Here is an 11,917-nt window from a genome sequence, read left to right on the forward strand (position 1 = left end):
AATGCAATTTCCAGAATGGTATGCTAAACGAGTAACATATCAATTGATTTATTGGTAAATGGACTGGTTATTATTTTAAAAAAATATTAATATTAAAACTATCATTTATGTATGTATTATAGGTTGATCGGGCAAATGAACGAATTGATGACTTAACTCTAAGGGCACTTGCACGTGGTCCAAATCTTGTAGCATTTACTTATCATTGGTTCAATGTGAATGGTTTTGCATTTCGCACAGTAGAATCTGAAGGAAACAAAAAAGTGCAGAATAGTGGGGCATAGTACTGTCGATGCATGATAATGATGATAATGAGTCAACCTATTATGGTCGGTTAACCGATGTTATCTCACTTGATTATAATGGCCATGGACGGATAGTTCTGTTCTGATGCGATAGGGTTAACACTACTGTTGGCATGAAAATTGATCATTTAGGATTTACAATGTTGAATTTTTAGCGTTTGACACATGCAGGAGAACGAGAAGAGCATGAACCTTTTATTTTGGCTTCACAAACTCAAATGGTTTATTATGTTCGTGATCAAAAAGAAGAAGATTGGCATTGTGTTATTCGTCACACACCAAGACACACATACAACATGGGCAATGAAGATGATATTGATATAATGCAGTTCATTACTAACAATTTTTTTAATGCAGGATTTTTGTTAGATGATGTAAACACTATAGATATTGAGTTAACAAGAAATGATGTAGAAGGCTCAATTGTTGATGGCATGGCTATTGTGAACAATGAAACTGATGATGAAAACTTGGATTGACTTTTATGTTTGGTTTCATGGTTATTGAAACTCTCTTGATGTGTTAAATATGATTTGGTGTTGCATTAGATATTTTAGTTTCATTTTATTCATTAACATGCGTATCTCTTTAAGCTATGTATTGGTTCTGTAGGTAGCATGTGGGGTCGCATTTTTAAAAGTGATGAATTGGAGAGAATGGTTGATTAAGATTTGGCACACTTGTTCCTGAAATAGGCAGCTATTTTCAGGATAGTGAATGTGAAGAGATATTAAGGCAAATGATGTTTCTTTGGTGCCTTGGACATCCGGAGTATGGTTGTAGAGCTTTAGATACTCTGCATTGAAGCACATGAACTTGTATGAATGTGTAGAGAAAGAGAAGCCTATTGAGAGGCATAGGTGAATTTCATTTTATTGTTTTTGTGCAATTTTTATATGAATTTAAGTGTCACCACACAAATGACTATTGTCACATGGGCAGAGTTTTCAATTACTTTTCATTGTTGATTTAAACTTTGTCAAGTGTTTACTATAAATTTTACCAATCTTAATAAATTTATGAGCTCAATTTAGTTATTATTAATAAATTTTACCAGATATTTAAAATGAAAAAATTGGCTAAGTGTAAAACTCAGCAAGGTCTACTCTTCAAGTCAGATCGTTTTTTTAAGTCTACCAATTCTTGGGCAAACAACGTTATTATCAAGTTTATTTACTTTGCGGATTTTTTTGTACCATCTACTGAGTTGAGACGACTACTAATTAATTAAATTGGTATCTGATTAGGGGATTGATGAGATTTTATTTAACTAAATGAAATTCTTATAAAATTGAAAAGATTTATTAGGATTTGAGCTATGGAGAAAATATAATTACTTTTAATATTAACTGTTTAGATCTATCTCGTAAATTTCATTATTTCTTAAAAATCATAAAATATTATATTTTTGGAATCGTGTACAGTAAATTTACAATTTTTGGAATCATAGCTAAAACTCTGCATATACTATTGCCATATTTTCTCATGTCTAATTTAATAATCTAATATTTTATAAAGTTAAAAATGATATGCCTTAATTAAAAAGAGAATTTGGAAAACGAAAAGGCTCTTATCTGTCTCCTAAAAGAACTTGGGAAAACGAAAGGGCTCTTATTTTTCTCCTAAACCCTAAAACCGCCACCTTATTTCAGAATCCCATGATAGTATTTGATATTCCAGCTTGTAAGTTCTTTTTTTTCGAGAAAATCCACCTGTAAAGTAAATCTACCTCACGATCGATTTTTTCCATCTTGTGTAAAGAAAATCTATGCTCTACCGTAAGTTACAATTCGTTTTCAGGTTTTGAGGTAAATTCTCTTAACATTATGTTTTAAACGAATTTGGTGTTCAGATAGCTTAGAATGGACATTTGTAAATCCTCCATAAAATTTCTTTTATGTTGTGAAGGATTATGAGTGGTGATTATTTTAATATTGTGTTTGTTCTTTATTTGGTTGCAAATATTTTTCATTTGACATTGGAATGTAGAATTTGTTCGCTAGGAGAGAAATTTTCATACGTATTGTTATCCATCCAAGTTCATGACCAATATTGATAGAAACAAACAACCTGTTCATCTCTACAATTGTCTATTTGTTTATTTTTTTATAATTATTTGTTATGTATCTTTACCATCTTCCTTACCGTTGTATTATTATTATTATTATTATTATTATTATTATTATTATTCTCAGGTACATATGAAAAATGACAACCAAAAGACTTCAAAAGTTGATTAAGAATATCAGAAGGTGATCTAAGGGACAAGAATCAAATAATAGGCATGACGATGAAGTTGAATCAATGACACAACATCATATTCACCATCTGGAAACCCAAAACAATGCACTAGAATCACAACAACATGATGAGGAGTTCCATGAGGAAGGCTGGAAATATATTTTAAATATATTTAATTAAGTTTAAAGCATGACAAAACAATCATATTTTGCATGTATATTTATCAGGCGAAGATGCACTGTTGCGTTTGCAGAGGCAGTCAAATAGTCATGGGAGGACTGTAATGAAGGATGTTCATGCATTGCATCACAATGATTTGCTAAATGTCACATTTAATGAAAGAGGCCAGCCTTATGGTGATTTACAGCTAGTACTAGCAAATTATGTGGGGACAATAGCTCGAAATGGAGTTTTGTTGCCCCTTGATTATTTAGACTAGCGAAAAATTCCAAAGCATCGGTTGGAGGAGGCATGGAAACTTGTTACTGTAAGTTGAGAAGTACTTAATATCACACATGAGTTTCCAACATTAACATATTTAATTTTATGCTTATAGGCACGATTCATAATCTCCGATCAACATCAAGATTTTGTGATGCAAATGATGGGAGTTGCATGGAGGCGATGGAGGACCCAAGTTAAAGCTATGTCTTATGACTCGAATATCCCATTAGAGGAGCTTGTGTCTATTCGTCCTATTCCTCATGGTCTGGCTACAGAAATCTGGGAAAGATTATGTGAGCACTGAAAGGTTACTGAGCTAATCACGAGTATTGATAATTTTTTATATATAGTTATGGATATTCCTATTAAAACTTAAACTTTTTTTTAGAAAAGTTCAAAAAGTAATTCGAGAAAATGGAAAAAATAAAAAAGGAACTCATGCAAGGGACGAATAAATATTGCTTCTCTGGAAGACAAATTTGTAAGTATCAAATCATATTTTTTCTTTGCAACAAGTTTCATATTACCTATTTGTTGTTTAAACTTTGATGTTATAAATAACTGGTGTTATATGCTTCTATGGTGTTGTAAAGTAAATATAGATTAACAATGATATAGAATGTAGTTAAACTTTAAAGATATGTTGTTAACGATTGATTCTACTTTTTCTTTTCATTTATTTTGTAATTTGTGAATGTGCGAATTAAGAGTATAAGTTTTGTTTGCAATATTTCAACTGTCACATTTGTTGTATATGTGTTATTGTTCTTCTATTTGTTGAAAGAAAATGGTAGGAAGCCGACTCGCATCGAAATAATGCATTTGAGTCAAAGCAGTAAAAAGAAAGGAGGTGCTCCAGTTGATGTTGAAGTCATACGCTATGAGGTACTGATTTGTTATAATTTTTTTAAAATGGCTTTTGAATAAATTTTTCAATTAATTGACGTTTTGTTTTTTAGCATTTGTTGGATGAGGCTGTGCAAATTCGTCGACAAGACATGCCTGAGGGAACACAAGCAATAGAAGTGCATGAGGATGCATTTCGGTTATATTTTCTTTAAAATTTAATATCATTTTTGTTAAGGCTATTACAAAATGTATATCTATTAATTATAAAGTTTATGCAGTGATGTATTCGGAACTGAGCATTCTGGTCGAGTTCGATGTCTAGGAGCAGGAGCACTGCCTAACCAAGTCTTCCCTGAACAATGTAAACGTAGTTCATTCTACAATAGGCAAAACTATCACTCCACTACGAATATGATAGATAAATTCAAAACAATGCAAGAACAAATGAACAAAGATATGGAGATACGTGAATCATAGCTGCGAGCAAAAATGGAGGCTCAAAAAGTACAATTTCAAATAGAAATGGAGCAAATGAGACAAATGCAAGATCAATTTGAAAGTTTTACACGTGTTATGCATAGTAGTATATGGAGCTGCTGGAGGGTCAAATGGACCTGAATTGTTACCAACACATGTATCTACATATTATATAATATCAAATTAACAAGTTGGTTACTTGTTCAAATCTATGATTTTAATTTTGATTTATTTTTACAGATGGCAATTGTAACGACAAACATCATTCAGAAACACATGCATGTCACATCAAATCCAAAAGAAAATAACACCTCTCCCAGAAGATTCATCTAATAATTAGATATTGAAGGAAAAATATATTTTAGTTTATGCCTTCATTAGTAATCATTAGTATGCTTTTGTTTTTAGAATTTCATGTTTCTTGAAACTTAGATACTCATTTGTGGATTGTTGGATTTTTGTTTGGTTTATATCCCAGTAAATGACAATTCATTTTTGTTATATTTTTGTTATTTTTCAGTTATTTCTCTTAGATGTACCATAATTTTTTTCCATCATGGAGTTGCTTGTGCAATAGGAACGGAATAGAAAAATCTAAAAATATTTTTTTAATGACTTCTAAAGCGGTTAACAACCACTCTTAGAAGGGAAAATGTATTGCACTGCTCATGGCTATACAATCGATTTACAATAGCTTCAGAAGTTTGTACAAGTGTTCTGAATAACCGCTCCTATATATTAATTTGAAGCGTTAGTTAACCACCTCAAGAACAAAGCAACCACGACGCTAGAAAACCGAATGTGATGCATGTTTATAGGTTCGGTTATCAACCACTTCCAAAGATTAGAAACACCAGCGGTTAAACAACCGCTTCTGTGACTACCTGTTGGAGTTGTTTATAACCGCTTCGAATAATGTTTTTAGGAGCGGTTATTTTTGTTTCACCACCGGTTGTTGTTGTGGTACAATACATGCTAGGAGCGGATGAAATTTTGCCAGTAATGGAACCGCTTCAAATTTATATGAAGCGGTTAGAATACGCTTCAAAAGGTCCCAAAATCGGTTTCTAAAGCCCTTGTTTTTTTGGTGCTACCATGTCTCTCTGTCCAGTAAACTCTCTCATCATGCTCAATACTTGTGGTCTGTTGTAAATATAATCATTCACCATCAACACCCGTTCATGCAATTTTCTGAGATGAAGAATTTTGAATATATCCTTGAGCAACAAATCTAAACAATGAGTTGCAGGAGTCCAATAAAAGTGTGGAAATCAGTTTTCCAAAAGACGACCTGAAAAAACAAAATATATATATATATAATTCAATTATTAATTGGAAGTAACATCTAACAAAAATTTTAAATACTACCTGCACTGACATTGTAGCTTGCATTATCTGTTACAATCTAAATCACATTTTTTTCTCTAATGCGATACACAAATTTAGAAAGTAACTTAAACATTTTATCTGCTGTGTGAGAATAGTCTGAAGTATCAACTGATTTGACAAATACACTTCCTTTGGGACCATTCACCAAAAAATTTAGAGTCCTACCCTTTTTATTTGTCCATCCATCTGTCATGATTGTGCACCCAAACTTAGCATGATCTTCTTCATAGGATTTAAGAAGTGAGTTCGTATTTGTCAACTCCTTCTTCAAATACTTAACCCTCACTTCATGATATGATGGAGGTTTCATCCCCGATCCAAATTATGCAAAAGCTTCAATACAAGGCTTAAAAGAATCATATTTAACAACATTGAAGGAAATTCCAGCATCATACATCCATTTCGCAAATTTCTTAACTGCAATATCTATTAACTTCTTTTTATTTTCATCAAATTGTCCTTTGCTTTTTGCACGTCTTTGTTTGACAATTTCATTGACATCTTTCATAAAATAAAGATTAATAGGTCCAGTTTGTTTACACTTTTTACCTTGGGTCGTAGGATGGTTGTTTGAATCGGATATTAGTCGTTTCCCTTTTACTTTAGTTTAATGATCATCTTCTTCATGTTCTTCCAAATCTTTCAAATTATCAACATCATCAGAATGAGGAATTTCATCTATTTGGTTCTTCAAATTATTCTTTTTTGCATAAACTCTCTAATTTCTTTTTTAACATGCTCGGGACATTTCGGGCAAGCTTTCACATTTCTATTGCCCCAACTAAATGTAACTTGTGTCGATAAATTCCACCATTTATTATTTTACCACAAAAAATACAACTGACAATATTTGGATTTATAGGATCTGAACCTATTGCATAATTCCAAGCAATATCTTTTCGAGTGAATGAAATTATTATATTTGACATGGTTAATTTAAGAATCAAGAGTCAAGAGCATTGTAATCAGTAATAAATAATCAGTAAGTAAAAATATATAAAATAGTAAAAAAAAATATCAAAATATAAATATGATTTACATGAATTAATTAGAACTTTTAATTTTAAATATATATTTTTATATATTTAAATCTGATTTATATGTATTAATAAAATTTATTATATATTTTTATTTTACATATATTTTTTATATATTTAAATGATTAAATCTTATTTATATATATTAATAATATTTAATAAATTATTTATTATATATATATATATATATATATATATATATATATATATATATATATATATATATATTAATATATTTTATTAAATTATTGTTTATTAGATTTTTTAAATATTTTTTATATGTTTAAAATTTAAATAATTAAATAAATCTAGTTTAGAATTAATAAAATTATTAGATTTTTAAAATATTTTTATACATTTAAAATTTAAATAATTAAATCTGATTTAGAAATTAGAATTAATAACATTTATTAGATTTTTTTATTTTAAATATTTGTTATATATTTAAATCTGATTTATATAAATTAATAAAATTTATTAAGTTTTTTAAAATTTTAATTTATTTTTTATATCTTTAAATTAAATTTATATGAATTAATAAAATTTATCAATTTTTTTATATTTTAATTTTGTTTATATATTTAAATTTGATTTAATAAAATCCATGATAAATAAATTATTTTAAATATATTTAAATTTGATTTTCATGAATTAATAAATTTATTAGATTTTTTATTTTAAATATGTTTTTATATATTTTATTGGGATAAAAATCATCCCCTTTCACGTGACGCTTGCGACGCCGCTGGAGACGTCGGAGGCCTCCTGCGACGCTGCTGGAGGCATCGGAGGTGTCCCGGGACACCTTCGACACCGCCGGAGGCAATCCCAAGATGCCTCAAACTGATTTTAATTAACAGAAATTGAAAACTTACCTGCAGGTGATCGAAGAAGCAGCAACGACACACATGAAGAAGCAACAACGACAGATGTGTCTAGTAGCATTAGTGGCAGACGCAACGACAACAGCGGCAAACGCAATGACGAAGGTTTAAAGAGATTAATTAGGGCTTTAAATAAGATTAAAAATAAAAAAGGAATGTTTCAACGTCAATGTGCTTCGCTCGCTTCTGCGCGAAGCGCAGCGACGCGCACTTCTTAATCCTCTTGCGCTTCCAAGTTCCTGGAAGCGCAAGGGCTATGCCTCGCTTCGCACGCTTAAGAGAGTGAAGCAAGCACTTTTGACAACTTTGGTCATATGTTACTAATATCGAAATAATAATAACTAAAAATGACCAATTATATAAACAAAAGTAACCAATTTAATAATCTAATCTATGTGATTGAATCATTTTATCTAACAGATTAAACTAAGTATTACTTATAAAATCAATTAAACTTATTAATATTTAATCATCTAATTAAATTGATCTAAATTAACTAACTAATTAATTAATCAAAATGAATTCAATTACCTGATCTGGCCACAGTTCTCAGCGGTAGGCTTGCGGCAGGGAGAGCAGCGGTAACGAAACTCTTGACAAGGAGAAGAGTGAACGCAACACTATGATGGTCAGAGAGGAAGACAGAGTGAAATAGGTTACTCCATAGCAACCAAATAAAATTCCTGTAGCAAATGATTTTGAATGATATCTCAATTCTTGAATAATTCCATATTCATCAAAGTATCCTTCTTGTACCTCAGTTCCAAAATCTTCCCTCAATACAATATGTATATCACGATTCCAAATAACCAATTTGCAAACAAGCAAGTTCTGAACCAACCCCTTTCCCAGATATTTCGTGTGATTAGGGATAAGGGAGGTTGCAATATTGTGATCGGACGAGTACAAGATGGGACAAGGAAAGCGGTGGATCGTCGTTGTGGTCTTGTGGAGGCGGCAGCGTGAGATGAAGCAACCCACAGTAAAAAAAAATTAAATTTGATTTGGGGGGAGCATAGGGCTAAAAAAAAATTTCATTTTTTTTTTAAAAATAGGTGAGGCTGGAGCCCACTCTAACCCAAGGGTGGCTCCGCCCTGATTGTGTTATAGAAGTTATAGCCCGTAGTTATTATAGTTGTGCAGTTGTAACAGCTATAAAATTATAATTGTTATAATTATGTAGTGATTATATAATCATAGCTGTTATAATTATATAGTAGTTATGATCTTGTACCTACTAAAATAACATTTCTTGAAATCTCTCTTCTGATTCAAAATCGTGGTGTAACGTGTATCCCCTTTTGTTCCGGTCATGGAATAGATGAAATAAATCAAAAAAATGGATTTTTGTTCAAAAATGAAATAGGATGAATTGAGACGGTATTTTATAAATACGTAATTATCTTGAATATATCAACCATTTCCTTATTTTCCGCTCGCCTGGAAGGGACAAATGGAACATCTTGTTTTTTCTTCAAAAATAATATAATTTCATAAAGTAAAATATATATTATTTGTTAATAAATGGAAAAAAAAACACCCTTTCCGTGGTTCAGTTTTAAATTTTACTCTTATTTCCTGCTCCTCCTTCTCTCCTTTCTCTTTTAACTTCTCTCCGTGTGTATTAATTATCCAAAATTTTCTCGTGTCTTCGTCTTCTTCCGTAGTGTTGCTTCGCTACGGGTCACACCGATGGATCATCCCAAGCCATACCTAGCTAGACCCCAACCAGACCCCCACCGAATGGCGATCAGATCGTGGCCGAATTCCGACCGAGCCCCAATCGGACCTTGAATCGATCATGGCCAAATTCCGGCATCGGTCGGATTCCGACGTCGGTCCGATTCCGGCTGGATCGCATCCTGTCGGATTAAGGCTAATTGTAGTCAGATTTCGGTTGCAATCTAATCATGAATTAGCCAAGGTCTAATAGCTCGCGCATCAAAACACGGCCGGATTCTGCCTGTGATCGTGACCAGAATTCGGTCGCAATTGGTTGTGATCCCCTGAGTTCACGTTCCTCCCAGGTTATAGTTTGGGACGGAACAGACTTCCGGAGGCTGCTGGCAGTGGGCGAGCGACAGGGTGCCGAGTGGGGGTGGTCGACAACATGCAGGCGTGGTAGGCTCGGCGGGCGTTGAGCGGGCAGGAGTTGGTCGTCGTGCGGTGAGGAGCGATTCGGCGAGAAAGACAGCGATTTTAGAAAAACAATACGTAGACCTACCACCAGGACAAGTCATAGCAGTCCGTGGCAAAGTATATATATATATACTCATCTCACTCGGGGAATAACAAAAGCATGCGTGTTAAAGCATCCACATCAGTTATCATATTCAAAGATTTTACCCTAAATTTTGGATAAGTTAACTAAAAATCCTCTGCATCAGTTACCCTATTCACTATCTAAATTTAGATTGGATGAATAATGATTCTCTAAATTTAGGGAATCCAATCTCTACCCTAAAAATAAAATAATATTTTTTTTAATCTCTCTACTTCCACTCAATCTCTCTCCTTCCACTCATTCCATAAATATAATAATAAAAAATAGAAGAAAGAGAAGAAAATAATAAAAAAAATTAAGGATCATGAAAATTTAGGGTATTTGATATAGTGTGTATGAAAAATGATTATCTAAATTTAATAAAGTGGATCATTTACCCTAAATTTTAAATATAGTAATAGAGAAATTGAGATGGATGATCTAAATAAATCAAGCTCTCTAATTCTCAATTGCACGCAACAAATATATATATATATATAATTAACACGATTTAGCCAACTAACTAAAGCATCAACTCTCATATACAACCGTCTTCCCCCGCCATCTCCGGCACCGGCTGCAGCTCCGGTGCCCACCTCCGCTGCCGCCGACGCGCATGGCAAACCACCCCTCGGCTCATGATTCCAGCGATGAGAAGCCGATCATCCACTTCCACACCGCCGCCGCCATTAACACCCGCGCTGCTCCTCAACAACTCCTCAAGTTGCTTCTTCGAAATCTTAACCTTAACCACCGTACAAGCCTCCGCCGCCCTCCTCTTCTTCTCTCGTAGCCTTTCCAAGGCTCCCCTCGCCTTCTCTTCCTCGGCGGCGCCGCCGTCGTCTGTCCATGCGGCGACCCGGTGGCTGCAACAGTTCCCCATCAATCGCTTCTCTTGTTCTAATTAGCTTACAACAAAACAGAAAAACAGTAGTACTGCAAAGATTTGCATGTGCCTTAATTATCCACATATAAAGAGGAGGAGGAGGAGCAGTAGATTGGAATATAATTTGGATTAAACAAATCATTAATTCTTTGATTAAACAGTCGCATCAGTGAATGGTCGTCGCCGTCGTTGGATTCCCTATTGGAATAACCATCATTTGTTAGCGTTCTTAATCACATATATCATTAATCGAGGGATTATATTATTTCTGGGCCCCTCTGCTCAGTCGTCTGGATCCAGATTGACTTTCTTCGGTCAATTCAAATGTTATACATTAATTGGCGGTGGCTGTTGTGATGGTCATATATTTTTATAATGTCTATTTTGAGATTAAGCTTTCCTAATTTTATTTTTGAACTCTTCTCAACAAAAAAAAATATTATGTCAATGAAGATATTCTATATCCTTGAACTCACTCTCAATTTTGTTCAAAGTTATCTCACATGACATCTTGTTTGGACCATGACTTTGATACTATTTATTATTGTGCCCAAAGATGTCCATATATCTCCACAATAATATGATATTGTCCGCTTTAAATCTAAACTGTCATAATTCTACTCTTAGATTTTCTCCAAAAAATTTCAATACCAATGAAAATATCCTATATTCTTTTAAATTCATAATTTTTATCAAATTTTTTTAATATGAGATTTTGATTAAATCTCAGTGGTAAATAAAATAACAGGTGAATTCCGAAAAGTCCCCCACACACTCAAAGGGAGTAAATCACGGAAATTATTCAGTTTTAGGGACACGAAACAATCCAATACAGTATTTGTACTGGTAAGAATCGAATCATGTCTTATATAAAAGGACGATATTATAGACTATACCGTGGGGGCAATATTATAGATTAATTGTTTATATAAAAGGTACTAAATCATTGGTACGGTCAGGTCTCGTTCAATGGTTAAGTGCTGAAGGGGGGATCAAAGGGAATCCGCGTGGTCTACTTTGATCTGCACGACTGCATCAACGAAATCAGGCATGCACACGTACGTGTGGAATTAATCCCAAGTGAATCAATGGCCGCGTCAAGACTAGGTTTTGTTGTGCAAGTGATTTTAAAACTCGGAAAA

The sequence above is a fragment of the Zingiber officinale genome, chromosome 2B (assembly GCF_018446385.1).
Source record: "Zingiber officinale cultivar Zhangliang chromosome 2B, Zo_v1.1, whole genome shotgun sequence".
NCBI classification, from domain to species: Eukaryota; Viridiplantae; Streptophyta; class Magnoliopsida; order Zingiberales; family Zingiberaceae; genus Zingiber; species Zingiber officinale.